We start from the raw sequence: 15,168 nt of genomic DNA on the forward strand, positions 1-15,168 counted from the left end.
TTGTATTACTATGAACTTCCCTCTCAGGACTGCCTTCACTGTGTCCCTTAAGTTTTGGGTTATTATGAGTTCATTTTCATTTGTTTTGAGAAACTTTTTTATTTCTTCTTTAATCTCATTCTTGATCCACTCATTATTTAATAGCATGCTATTTAATCTCCATGATTTTGAGTGTTTTGGGTTTTTTTTCCTTCAGGTTGTTTTCTAGTTTCAGTTTCTTGTGGTAGGAGAAAATGGTTGATGTGATTTAAATTTTCTTGAATTTGTTGACACTCGTTTTGTGTCCTGTTATGTAGTCTATCTTTGAAAACGTTCCCTGTGCATTTGAAAAGAATGTGTATTTTGCTTCTTTGGGATGAAGGGTTCTGTATATATCAGTTTAGTCCATTTCACCTAGGACATTATTCAATGCCATAATTTTTTTTTGCTGATATTTTGTTTGGAAGATCTGTCCATTTTTGACAGTGGGTTGTTAAAATCCCCTACTATTATTGTGTTGCTGTCAATATCTTGCTTGAAGTTCTCCAAGATTTTCTTTATGGATTTAGGTGTTCCTATATTGGGTGTGTATATATTTACTATATTTGTGTCTTCTTGATGGATTATTCCTTTGAGTATTATAAAAGTGACCTTTTGGTTCTTTTTTTTATGGCTCTTTTTTTGAAGTTTATTTTGTTTGATATGAATATTGCTACACAAGCTTTTTTTTCCTGTCCATTTGCTTGGAATATTTCTTTAGAGCCCTTCACTTTCAGTCTATGTGGGTCTTTTGTTCTGAGGTGGTCCTCCTGTAGGCAGCGTATGTGCGGGTCATGTTTTCTTATCCATTCTGCTATTCTGTGTGTTCTGATTGGGACATTTAATCAATTTATGTTTAAGGTTATTATTGATAGGTACTTATTCATTGCCATTTTCTTGTACCTGTGTTCCTCTCTCTCTCACTGTTTATCTTTCTGTTCTTAAAGCAAATACTGCAGAGCTGGTTTGGAGGAGGTATATTCTTTGAAGGTTCTTTAGTCTGGAAAACTCCTTATTTGGCCTTTCATTTTAATTGAGATTTTTGGTGGATAAAGTAGTCTTGGTTGCAGGCTTCTAGTTTTCATTACTTGGAATATTTCTTACCATTCCCTTCTGGCTTTGAGCGTTTCCATTGAGAAGTCAACTGTTAGCCTTATTGAGGCTCCCTTGTATGTTACTTACTGTTTTTCCCTTGCTGCCTTCAAGATTATCTCTTTATCTTGGAATTCTGCCATTCTAATTATGATATGTCTTGAATTGGGCCTCTTTGTGTTTCTCTTGATTGGGACTCTCTGTATTTCCTGGATTTGTGTGACTATTTCTCTCATCAAATTGGGGAAGTTTTCCTTCATTACTTTTTTAAACAGGTTTTCTATCCCTTGCCCTTCTTCTTCTCCTTCTGGTATTGTTATTATATGGATATTATTACATTTCATGTTTCCTGCATTTCCCTTAATCCCTCTTTATTTTTTATGAGCCTCTTTTCCTTTCTTTGCTGATTTTGGGTGTTTTTTTTTCTACCTTGTACTCTAGCTCGCTGATCAGATCCTCTGCTTCATCTAGCCTGCTTTTGATTCTTTCTACTGTGTTCTGCAGGTCAGAAATTGTATTCTTCATTTCCTCTTGGCCCTTGTTGATAGTTTCTGTTTCCTTTTTCATGTTGATATGGTTTTCAGTGAGTTCATTGTAGTTTCCTTTTAGTATTTGGTAATTCTCTGTGAGCTCATTGAGTTGCTTTATTGTTACAGAACAAACAAGGGGGGGCCTGGGACGATATACTATTATTGAAAGAAAGCCCCCCAGGTCCGTCATGTCTGCCACCAGAGGAAATACGTCTCTCAATGCCAGAGATTTGTGAAAAGGAAGGGAAATGTTTATTTAATGCTATACTAACTTAAAGTAGTGACCTAATGTCTTTATCAAAAATCCTAAAGTCCCTTTAAAACACCCACAAACAGACACAGTCCTTCCTTCCTTCCCCCTTTGCCAAGTCCAGAGTACTGTATCTCAGGAAAGGAAATAGAAGTCCATGGCTCAGGCAGTCCTCTGGTTATTCCCAGTTAGTACTCCATCTCAACTGGGAGACCTCCCTGGGTTCCCGGCACCCTCAGCTGTATCGTCGGGATCTGTTCTAAAACCAGGTGGTGGTTCCCCCTTCTAAAGCTGTGGGGGTCCCCACTCTGGCAAAGGCACGTGGTCCTCTCTCCCAGGGCCACGGGAGTCCCTACTCAGCCAAAACCGCGTGCTTCTCCCCCTGCACAATGGCTGCATGGGGCGGGGGGGGGGTCACCACTCTGCCAAAGCCAAGTGGCAGTTCTCTGCTAAAGCCGCATGGTGATTCCCTCTCACAGGGCTGCGGGAGTCTCCACTCTGCCAAAGCCCCGTGGTTCTCTCTCAATGGCTGTCGTGTCTGGGTTTAAATCCCCCCACCAATCTTTCTCTGCAGCCCCATTTCCGACTCCTGCAACACTCGGGCACACTTGCCCTCAATCTGCTGTCTTCTCCAGCTTTTCTGGTCGCCATCGTGGGTCTGGGCAGGTGTGACCCCATGTCATGGAGCCAATCTTCTCTGAGCTCCCACACAGGCACTGTAACTCAGGGGACCTGCCCCCCCAGTCCCATTTTTTTGGGGGGGAGGTCCCTTTCCATCCCCCTGGCCTTGAGCATGGCCATAAGCTATTTAGCATATCTAAGCGACCAGCCAAAGGCTATAGATATGTTAAATGACCACACCAGAGGTTAGCTGCAAGGCTGTTGCTATGCAAAACAGCTCTCAAAGGCCCTGCTCCATTTGTCCCTTCCCCCAACCCACACCCTGGCAGGGAGTGAAGACATCTTAAAATCTCCTGGACACCTTAAGTTCTGGACCCTATTTCAAATGCCCATTTGGGGTCCCCCCTCTTGGCTGCACCCTGTAACATTATAACCATTGCTTTGAACTCAATATCTGATAGTTGACTTACTTCTATTTCATTTAATATTCTTTCTCAGACTTCCTCCTTTCCTTTCATTTGGGGATTGCTTCTTTGTCTTCCCATTGTTTTTGAGACTCTTCTTTTTAGCCTCTGCTTCTTAAATTGATATGTTCTAACTCTCTGGGTTTATGGTGTGAACTTTGATGGTAGAAGACCTGTGAGATTCAGTGGTGTTGTCTCCTTGATCTCCCAAGCTCACTGGTCTTGGACTGTCATTTAAGTTGGCTCTGTGTTTTTCTTTGGGTTTTGATTGTTGTTGGGTCTTTCTTTGGTGGGTCCTTCCCACCAGCTTGTTAACTGTGGGTCACTCTGTCTACTTCCTCTTTTATTTTGTCGTGCAGGTGTGGGCAGGTTTTGTTGGAGTTTGTTCTTCTGTGTGTAGAAGGTTTTGAGGATTCTCTCTTGCTCTTGTTCAGTTGTTTTTTTCTGGGTAATTTCTCCAGCATTTAGTTGTACTTCAGATATATCCTGGGTTGAGTTAGGTTGCTTCCACTCCCTCCTTCACCTTCTTCTGTTGTTATCTGTTGGTGTTTCCTTTGTTGTTGGGTTTCATCTTCCAGTATGTATCCTGGTGCTCACAGCTTCCACCTACTCTCACTGTCATCTTCAGTCCAAAAATTTTTATGGTATAACATAATGTAAGCTCTTTTACATTCAACTTTTTTACAAAACAGTTTTTAATAAATCAATCATGGATTGCAATGGGTAAAATATTCTTTAACAATAGATGGTGAGAAAAGTGTTGATCAGAGACCTTGGTGCTATGGTTGATGCTGAAGGGGAAAGCTGGGCATGCATTCTGGAAGCAGATTTGCAATTCCTCTTCTGGAAATGGACAGTTACCCCCAATACAGTGTAACAATGTTTCTTTTATTTTATTCATGTGCTTGAAAAACTATGGACTCTCAGCTTCCAGATACTGAATTAGAGTGTGGTCTTTCCCATTGTGAGAAAAAAAAAACAACAAAGATTGAATGTGAGTTATATTTATTTCTGAATGAGTGGAGATATACAGAAATGTTGTGAAAGTTTAATCCTGAGAAAAGGAACCTCACTCTTCGGTATGGCTATTCTTTGCTTGCTTTGTTTCCTTGCTTTTTTTCTGATCTAATGTGAACATGGTTTGAACTTTGCTGTTTTGGTATATTTTGAATCTTCTGTCTCTGCTTCTGGCCATTAGGACCTATGAGAGATCTTCTGTGAAGCTTGTTGGAGAGAGTGCTTTTACCATTTGTGATGTAAGAAGGGTCACTTAATGCCATTGGAATCTGGCTTGGGGCATGAGAGCATGTCTCTGCCATGAGACCAGGTGGTGAGAGGTCATGTCTCTTCCAAGAGACCCATGGACTCACTGGTAGGTGAAAGAGTACCTCTACTAGGGAGGCTTTGGGCCATTTGGGGCCTAGAAAAGATCTCTTGTGTGAACCATTAATTGGGCCAGTGGGAAAGGAGAAAAGATTCTAAGGCTAATTCCAGTCCCCCTTCTTCCATTGGAACTCTTTCTTTGTTCTGGGTTTTGCTTTATTTCTGTCCTGTAAGAAAACTGAGGTTTTCTAGGGAGAGTTAAAACTTCATATGACATGGAAAGTAAACAATGAAAAGTATAAGGCATGGAAATGAAATTTTAGGGGGATATTAAAAGTACAAGGATTTTTCTTCATGTTTTGTATTTTTCTCCCTACCTGATCCCTCAAGAATTTGGCTTTATGAAGGAATGAATGATGACATAATATTTCTTTGCATAAAACCAGCAAGACCAGTTGCCATTAGTGGTTTTATTAATCAAGACTTTGACTGGAATGTCATGCTCAAAGAGGGCATGACTGGAATATGGTTGTTACCAGAAAGCCTTGAGGAACCAAGATTGACATTAAAAGCTAAAGAAAGCCCACTGGAAAAATGGCTTGGTACCTTGTCTGGTGGTGTAGTTCATGGTAGTCTTTCTAGGGAAGGAACAAAGGTTTCTTTCCTGAAAGAATGCTAGGAGGAACCTCAAGACACAATAGGAACCTCAAGGACTTGAGGATGATAGGTACTGCAGGAAAAGCCAGATGGCACAAGTGTGGCTTGGCTTATGTGCCATGAAGGGCAAACTAAGGCTCAATCTAACGGTTGCTTGTGTGAGTTCCAGCAAAGCAGACTTAAATATCCTGTGATCAATTGATACTCTTGTTGTATTTATGCAAACAAATAGGCAAAATTAAAACTGGACTTAATTCAGTTCTTTTTAGGACAATGAGGGTAAACTTAAGGTGAAAATTCACATGACAAGGAAAGTCACAATGCTCAGTAGTGGACATTAGACTCTAATACAGCTGTCTTTAAAAGTTTGTTTTCACTTGGAAGTTGAAGTTGAAATGTGTCACCATCAGAGATGTTCAATTTATAGGCAGGAAGGTTTTGTCAGATTGTCACTGTTTAATGTCATTCCAGCAAAGGTCTTGCAACTGGATGTCTTCTCAAAAGACAGTCTTTCAGACACAGGCTGATTTGGGATTTGTTGTATGAATTAAATTGTGTGTCATTGCTTTTCTTTTCATGGGGCTTATGGCTATGATCTCATTACCTAGGTGTTTGTTTACACAATATAGGCCTCACTTGAGAAGCCCATCTGCATTGCAACCTCCTGAGGTTCAGTGGTTTGACCTGATTAAGTGGTTGGATTGATGAAGTAGGGGGCGGTCTGTGGGCTTCACTTTAAAACTGGTTTCTTTTCTGCTCTAATGGTTTGGAAAGAAAGTGTGCAGAATGGGTTAAAGAATCCTAGAATATTTCCCCTGACCCTGAATTAGGTATAGTGGGCAAAATGACTTCAGATAGGTGTGACATATTTTGCACATCTTCCTCCAAGAAAGCCACTTTTTCTTAACCAGAGACATTGTAGAATTGGTGCATACCATTGTTATTTAGTGGTTATGGTTCTACTTGTGTCTTCTAACTCTTGTCAAATTTGTTACCTCTATAGTATGACAAGGATGCCAACTTTGCCATCACTTGGACATTGTGTTTGCCACTTCCCAGAGACAGCCAACTGATCTGGACTTTGCAAGATCCTTTTCTCTTGTGTGAAGGCCTCTCTCCACCCCAGGCCCCCTCTCTCTTATAGATCACTGGGCCAGAGTGTTACAGAACACAACAAGGGGGGGGGGCTGGGACGATATACTATTATTGAAAGAAGGCCCCGGGTCCGTTATGTCCGCCGCCAGAGGAAAGACATCTCTCAATGCCAGAGATTCATGAAAAGGAAAGGAAATGTTTATTTAATGCTATACTAACTTAAAGTAGTGACCTAATGTCTTTATCAAAAATCCTAAAGTCCCTAAAAACACCCACAAACAGACACAGTCCTTCCTTCCTTCCCCCTTTGCCCAGTCCAGAGTACCGTATCTCAGGAAAGGAAATAGAAGTCCATGGCTCAGGCAGTCCTCTGGCTCTTAGTTAGTCCTCCATCTTGACTGGGAGACCTCCCTGGGTTCCCGGCACCCTCCGCTGAGTTGCCAGGATCTCTGCTAAAACCAGGTGGTGGTTCCCCCTTCTAAAGCTGTGGGGGTCCCCACTCTGGCACAGGCACGTGGTTCTCCCTCCTCAGGGCTGCGGGAAGGGAGAGTCCTCACTCTGCCAAAGCCGCGTGGTTCTCTTTTCTAATGGCCACCAAGTCTGGGTTTTAAATCCCCACGGCCAATCTTCCTCTGCAGCCTCATTTCTGACTCCTCCCACACTCGGCTTCACATGCCGGAACTCGTATCCTTCCAGCTTTACTGGGCTGCCATCTTGAGTCTGGGCAGGTGTGGCCCCCATGTCCTGGAGCCAATCTTCTCCGAGCTCCCACGCAGGCGCTGTAGCTTGGGGGATCTGCCCCCAGTCACGTCTTGGTGGGGAAGTTACTTCCATTCCCCTGGCTCAGAGATGATCACAGCTATTTAACATATCAAAGCAACCAGCCAAAGGCTATAGATATGTTAAATGACCACGCCAGAGGGTAGTTGCAAGGTTGTTGCTATGCAAAACAGATCTCAATGGCCCTGCTCCATTTGTCCCTTCTCCCAACCCACACCCTGGGTGGGGGGATGGAGACATCTTAAAATCTCCTGGACACCTTAAGTTCTGGACCCCATTTCAAATGCCCATTTGGGGTCCCCCCTCTTGGCTGCACCCTGTAACAATAGGATAGGTAGGACTATGTCTATGGCCAGCAGGAAGTAGCTACAGAAGAATGAGACATTCATCCATTAGCCTTTGTAAGAATACAAAGGTCAAGAAGTGTTAAATGGGGAATTGATACAGAAAGATCTGATCAGATCACTGGGGAGAAGTAAGGAGTGGCCTTAGGAGGAGTTTGCTCAGGCAACAGTAAACAGTCTAGGATGGGACTGGCTGCAAAGCTGAATGCCACCAGAGTACATGGAATTATGGGCAAGAAGATTTGGAATAAAAGAAGGGCTCTTGGACAGGTGGGTACAAGCTCTCTGGCTCTCAGGCTCCCTTCTTCCTCTAGGATGCCTGGATGATGGTGCTGTAGCTGCCTGCATTTCCCAACAGATAACATTTTGGATGGAAAGAGACTCCAGATGCAGCCTAGGGTCGAGCTGGTCTGGCAGAGGGTGGCAGGTTTGTTCTTTGGATTTTCTAGAAGGGACAACCTCTGAGACAGAAGTCTGCCATTCTTCCAAAATTGTGTAGCTTTTTTATCTTATGTTGTTTTAGTTTGTAAACTAATCCTATAGAAATAAGTTAATTAAAACTAATAAGGGGAAATGATAGAACTCAGGTGTTAGAGTTTAGCCTTAATTGATAGGCTTAAGTGACTAATGCACATGGAAAACTGTTATTCCAAAATTGTGAAGCTTTTGAATAACGACTCCTTTCCTTTACCACCAAACCTTTGCCTCTGGAATTTTGCCTAGAGGGTGGAGGTGGGCAGCAGAACCCTAATTGCTGTTCAGTAGCAGTGTCAATTGCTTGTTTTGACATATTGCTAGAATGAGAGAACTCAAGACTAGAACTCTGTTAGAAAACCTGTGTTCTAGTTCTCAGTCTGCAATTAAATAGCTCTGTAATTTTGGGCAAGTCACAGCCTCATACAGGGGTCATAGCTTTCTTAAATTGTCACAACATTATGTCTGTCTGTTACCAAACTAAAGGAGTCTGTTTGCTTCTGTGCATCAAAGCCCAATAAGATACAAATAGCTTGCAGCAAAGAAAGTAAGGGTTTATTACTTGAAGTGGTCCATGCCTAGAGTTAGTAATCAAAGACCTGGCTCCTGGATGACTTCTAAAGGATGGGTTGTACAGGGGAAAAAGCATTAATCATGGTGACTAATAAAGTTAGGGTCATGGTCAGGGTCTCTACTGACTGGTCAACACTAGGGTAGGGGGTAGATGATGAGTGCATCTGGCCCTGATGTCAGCTATGGCATTGCTTTCTCTGGTGTCATCACTTTTCTGGGTCTGGAACTGAAACAAAACTGAGGCATAGATGTTATGACTAGTTTGACCAAAAGTCTGTCTCTGGGATCAATAGACTTGAGGCTTTGTTCCTAAGATTATTTTATGCTAATAAGAACCTTATTGTCATGAGGGCCTGATGATTAAAGGAGTAGACTTGCAAGGGAGAAGGGAGCAGGTTAATCCAGGGTTCTGAATAAGACCTGTTTTTTTTTTTTTTAAAATACAAACACTTTTAAAGCCGCTCCTTCATAAAACATATTTTCATTAAACATAATAATTAACTTATACCCCATAACTTGCATGTATTGATTATTTTATTATTTTCTTCTTTTTAAAATTTTATTTTAATTATTGTTCATGTAAAATTTTCTATCTTTTACTCCTATCCTGACCCACCCACCCAGCCCTCCCCACCTCCCTCCCATTTCCACCTGCCCCTAGTTTCTGTCCATGTGTTCTTTATACTTGTTCCTGTAAACCCTTCCCCTTTACCCCTGAAATTCCCCTGAAATTCCCTCCCCTCTCCCCTCTGAACACTGTCAGCCTATTCTCTATTTCAGTGTGAATAAGACCTGTTTGAATCAAAAGGAAATAAAGGAGAAAAGTTTATATTAAAAAATAAAGTTTCTTTATGGTTTCCTTTCCTATCTACCTCATTAGGATCCTGTAAGGACAGACTCAAAATATTCTAAATTTAGATGATTACCTCTACCATCTCTTCTCCCAACTCTCCTTCTGGTATTTTATGCTCCTAATTGTCTTTCATTTCTTTATTCCCTTTTCATTGTCCTAAGCCAAATCCTATTCACGTCAGTCTTCTGGACTATTGCAATAGACTGATTAGACTGGCCCTATCCATTCCTCCCTCAAAACCATCCTGTACCTTAAAGGAGTTACATACTGAATCACAATCTGACTGTGCCATTCCCAGGCTTAAAACCTGAACTATCTCCCATTGCAAAGTGATAAAATTTACTTTTAAAGTCTGGTATACAAGTTTTATCAGATACAGTTTTATCCTACTTTACCAACAACAAACCCGCCACACATCATATGAAATTACTTGTATCATTTAAACCTTCAATAATCCTACTATGAAAGGTGCTTATATATCATGCAAGGTCTTTGATCCTACCAGATTTCAGCTCTTCCTGGTAGAAGTTCAATGTATCATTGCCAATATCTGGAACCAAGCACGAGTCATGGTTGAGAACTGCCCTGCCTGGTTTTGGAAGCTGTAATCCCCCATGGCTAAGGTTGAGTAAAAAGGTCTTAGGACCAAAAGCCACTAAGGATACAAAACTTATCCTCCTGGCAGAGGCACAGCATCTGCTCCCTTTACCTCATCCTGCTTGGCCTCAGGCTGATGACCAGTTAGCCAATGACAGATAAGATTCCTCAAGGGAGGGACTACCTAAGACAGGCGTGGTGGCTAAGGAGCCATCAGGGAAGGACTTAGGAGATGATAGAAAAGGGGTGATGGACCTTCACCCCTTGGCTTTATCATAGCCTGAGTCCTCATTCTATCTGTAAGAAGTCCTAATCTCTTGGCTGCCTTACTTCCCCCACCTGACTTAAGCCTAAAATAATGCCAGAGGGTGGTGCAGCCCTGTGCTGAAAAGGGCAGTTCCCCAGGGCAATCAGGCCTAAGAAATAACCCAAACAATCCAGTGAAAGCTGCTTTGCTAAGAACGCCCTCAGATTAAATGATAAGGGTCCAAGCATAAAATGAGTTTCCCAAAGTTTTATGGCCCTTTGGCTATCTTACCCTGACTCAGAATAAGCCCTCATAGTTCTTTGAATGTTATCTATTGTTTGATCCTTACTACCTGACAATGATTGATGAGCTTTATGCCCTGTATTCCTATGCAAATTAAACCCAGTAAAAGCCCATTGAGGAACAGGCTCAAGGCCCTTCTCCTTTGAGAGATTGGCCATCTTTCCTCCCCAAGCTGATTGTGTCTTGGTAGAATTATTCTCGTCCATGGCAGCCCAGAGGTGTATGTGGGTGGAGCGCCCCCCAAGTCATAATATTTCTATGCTCTTATTTTCTTGGAAGGTACAGAAGATTGCTATGCTGTGTACTGGTGCAACCTAAAAGTGTGAGAAGTTAATGCCCCAAGGATGGAGAACTCTCACCAAAAGAGGATAAAAGTCAGTAGATAAATGCTCCTGCTTCTCTATTCTGTGGAGAGGCAATATAAAGTTTGTTCTATACAGTTGCTCAGAGAGGTCCTAGCTTCAATGATCTCTAGTTGCTCACAGCAGTTGCACCCTGTTTCTTTGGAGGTGATTCTTCGGACCACTTCCTAAAAACTACCCATACCCAGTCCTTGTTTCAAAGTCTGCTTTCTAGGCAACCCACTTAAGACACATTCTTCTATTTTTCTACTTGGTCTTTTTTGATCATTATTAAAAATGTGTTAAAGTCTCCTACTATGATAGTGATTTTGTAAATTTCTCCTTATATTTCTACTAGATTTTGCTTATATATTTTAAAGCTCTCTTGTTAGAAGACTAAAGATTCATTACTATTTTATTTTCTTGGTGGAAACCACCATAGTGTATCCTACTTTGTCCTATTAAGTTTATTTACCTTGAATTCTATTTTATATGACATTAACATTGATAAATAAGCTTTATTTTCTTTACATTTGCCTAGTATAGCTTTTCCTATTTCTTTATTTTCAATTTTATTTATTTCAGTGGTTCTCTCTTAATGAATCATAAGTATATAGATGGACTAAAATTTCCAGTCTTATGGTGAAAATTAAAACTATGCCAACACATTCTCTTAGCAAGGCTGTAGGGTAACAGTCTCTCTCATATACTGCTGGTGGAAGTGCAAGTGCTAAAATCTTTTTGGGCACATATTTGGAAATAACTAACAAAACTACATATGTATTTGTCATTCCAAAAAACTATTCTATCCCTAGGAATTCACCCTGAAAATAAACTTATAGCAATATAGAATATATATGCATAAAATTATTTATTAAGCATTATGATTTCAAAATACTGAAAACAACCGAAGTCCTCATGTAAGAAAGTGCTTAACTAAGTATAGTACATCACACAATGGAATACTATGCAGATACAAAGAGGATGAGGAAGATCTTTATTAACTGACATTGAGTGATTTCCAGAATATATTAAGTGAAAAAAAAAACAGTGCAAAATTGTATGTCACCTTTTACATATGAAAAGGGGGGAAATAAAAAATGTAGCTGTATCAGCTCATTTGTGCAAAAAACAAACATGAAAAGATAAACTGGAAACAAATAAGATTGATTACCTGCAGGAGTTGGTTGGGAACAAGGTAGAAAGGAGGGGAATATGGAATAAGAGTAGAAGAAATATATAAGAGTGATACTTAACTTCTCTGAATATAAGTCCTGAAAAAGTCCAACAATTGTTAATATGAGAATGGTTTATGCGGCATTGATGTAACCTGGCAGCCAAGGAATGTGGACTGGAATGCACATGCAAGAATAATGATGACTTCACTGTACCAGTTAGCGGGGTTGATAGATTCCATTGAGTGAACATGGGTATTATGTGTCTTTCTCATTCAAAATGATTGAGTAAAGCAATGAATCTGCATCAAATTTTGTATTAAGCTTGAATATTTCTCTGTGAAAACTATTTAGATGATTCAGAAGGCAGCAGCTATGGGCAACTAGTGATTGGCAGCTTCATCATGACAATGAGCCCACTCATGCATCACATTTCATGCCAGGTTTTTTGTGAAACATCAAATTACCCAGCTGACTCAGCACCCCCTACAGCCCAGGTTTGGTGCTCTGTGACTTCTGGCTTTTCCAAAAACTAAAATCACCTTAGAAAAGGAAGAGATTTCAAACCATCCATGAGATTGAGTAAAATGCAACAGGACAGCTGATGGCAATTAGGAGAACTGTGTAAGACACCAAGGTGCCTACTTTGAAGGGGTCCGAGGGATCATTGTCCTATGTACAATGTTTCTTGTATCTTGTACTTTTTTCAAGAAATGTCTCTATTTTTCATATTACAGGGCTGGATATTCTGTACAGACCTCATATATTCTGGTACCAATGAGCACACTCAGATTTTGGTTTCTAAATACCATTTTCTGATAAAGGAACAAGGGCTTTTGGAGAAATGACTGTTTTCAGTGCTAAGGCATAGGAAGTACAAGATGGTTCTGGAATATCTTGTGGTGCCAGAAAGTAAAGAAGTTCCCCCCAAATCATGGAGAAGCTAATTTGAAGAAAGGAGGTTCTTACATATTAATTGTAGACAATACAATGATCAAAATCAAGAAGTTAACATAGGTACAACATTATCTCATATGTAGACTTTATTCAAATTTCACCTTTTGTCTCAATAGCTGGAACTTTGTAATATTGTGAAAGAACATCCTGTCTGCAACTTACTCTGAAACATTTCAGGAGAATGTTAGAGACAGAAAATGAAAGTGTTTATTTGTTAACATTTGGGAATCTGGATGAATGCTATACCAGAATCATTTAACTGTTTTTGGAAGTTTTTGTAATATTCAAATTATTTGATAGTTAAATTTTTTACATTTTTAAATTTTCATAGTTGTCTCTTAGTATAGTAATTTATCCTATTAATATTTATTGTAAATTTGTACTTAGTACTGCCATCTTATTTTATGTTTTCTATTTCTCATTTTTCTTGTATTTTTTTTCTTTTAGTTGGATTGATGATTTAATTTGTTTTACTTTGCTTCCAGTAGTTTCTAAGGTGAATATGTTCTTTCTATGTATCTAGTTGGTATCCTTAACACACATTATATATATATATATATATTTTTTTTTAAATACACAGCATTCATTTTTTAAAATATTTTATTTATTTATTTTTAGGGAGGGAAGTGAGGGAGAAAGAGAGAGACAGAGAAACATCAATGTGTGGTTCCTGGGGGCCATGGCCTGCAACCCAGGCATGTGCCCTGACTGGGAATCAAACCTGCGATGCTTTGGTTTGCAGCTTGCGCTCAATCCACTGAGCTCTGCCAACCAGGGCACATTATATTTTTTTAAAAAATAAAAATCTAGATTTCATTAGAACCCATCTTTTACTTTGTATTAGACAATAACTTCATCAGCTTTACAATTTCTTTTCTGTTGTCTCCAATTGGATATATCCTGGAATATTAGTTCCAAATAATTTTTAAAAATATTTTGATATTATGCATCTACAATTTAGACTTAATTACACACTTTAATGTTTTTGTTTTTTTTTTGCTTTTTGCTGTTTCTTTTATCTCATATATTTTTTATGGAAGCTTTTGGAATTTCCATCATTTTTTTAAACCTTGGTATTTAGTAATTTCACCACAATACATATATATGAGTCTTCTTTTGTGTACCTTATTTATCACTTAATGGTCACTTTCCCTCTGAAGAGTAGTATTTTTATCATTTCTGGGAAATCATCTTTTATTATTGATTTATTAACATCCTTCTCTCTCTTCTTTATGTTCTTTTCTCTTGGAATTCTGCCACATGGCTGTTACACTTCTAGATCTATCATCCATGTCTGTTATTGCTTTCTCAAAATTTCTATTTTTTTTCCCTCTACACTGTGAGAATCTTTTGGTTTGATTTTGTAACACAATATTTCTTTTTTGCTGTCCTATTATATATGTCCATTGCATGCTTTATTTTATCTTTTATTGATGTAGTTTCCAGGACCTACAATTGGTTTTGTTTTACACCAGCATTTTCCTTGTTTATGGATTTGATAAATTCTCTTATTCTTCTGAGAACATTACTTAAGCTCATTTTAAAGTCTTTTTCCATTTGCTGCACTAATTTACTTTCTTTTTATATTAGTTTGTTTATTGATTTTGATAAGTTTCTTATATCATGTCTGTTTTTCAGATATTAATTTGTGCTTCTAGCTTGAGTGCTTATCTTTGAGATATTTATTAGTTAGTTTATAGATGCTGTTTTTGTAAAGTAAGGCCTTTGATAATTGTGGGGAAGAAACATAACTTGCTGCTACATGGAGTATGTCAGTAACTTATCATTTAAGTGTAGCAGCTAACTATTACTTCCACTTATTCTGAGCAAAAGGCAGCAGCAAAATTTGTACCCAGGTTAAAGCATTGTGTAAGAACTTGCCCCCAGAGGCACAGTTATCCAGGCTGCTCAGGATACAGCTCCCCATTAATTATGCTGAAATTCCCAAAGGCTTCTTTTTGCTCTTTATATAATAGATGCTGGACTTGAAAATCTCTAAATCACTCTTATTTTTACAGTGCTCTCAACATGTGTTTTGGACTGTAGCTTATTCTAGGTTTTTTTCTAACTGTCATGGGAATGACTCACAATCCACAAGCTCATGTATGCTAGAACATTATTTCTTTATATCAAATACCTACTTCTCTGAATTTTATAATTATAGTTGCAGTTATTTACATTACTCTTTAGCTGTAATAGTTATGCATTGTGCACTTGTTATTGTTTAACTAATTCTTAGTTTTGTGAAATTATTAATAGCATGAATTTTGGAGCCTAAAGACTTGAGTTCTAATCTTAGCTCTACCACTTAGAAATGTTGTGACTTGGGCAAATTATTTAACCTCTCTATTTCTCAGTTTCTTCATTTGAAAAATGGATATGATAATGGTACATAACTAATTGGATTATTGTGAAGATCAAAGTTTTTACATGTAAAGCACTTAAAACAGTACCTAGTACATCCAACCTCTCAG

The sequence above is a fragment of the Phyllostomus hastatus genome, unplaced genomic scaffold, assembly GCF_019186645.2.
Source record: "Phyllostomus hastatus isolate PE091 unplaced genomic scaffold, TTU_PhHast_1.1 phas_scaffold_28, whole genome shotgun sequence".
NCBI classification, from domain to species: Eukaryota; Metazoa; Chordata; class Mammalia; order Chiroptera; family Phyllostomidae; genus Phyllostomus; species Phyllostomus hastatus.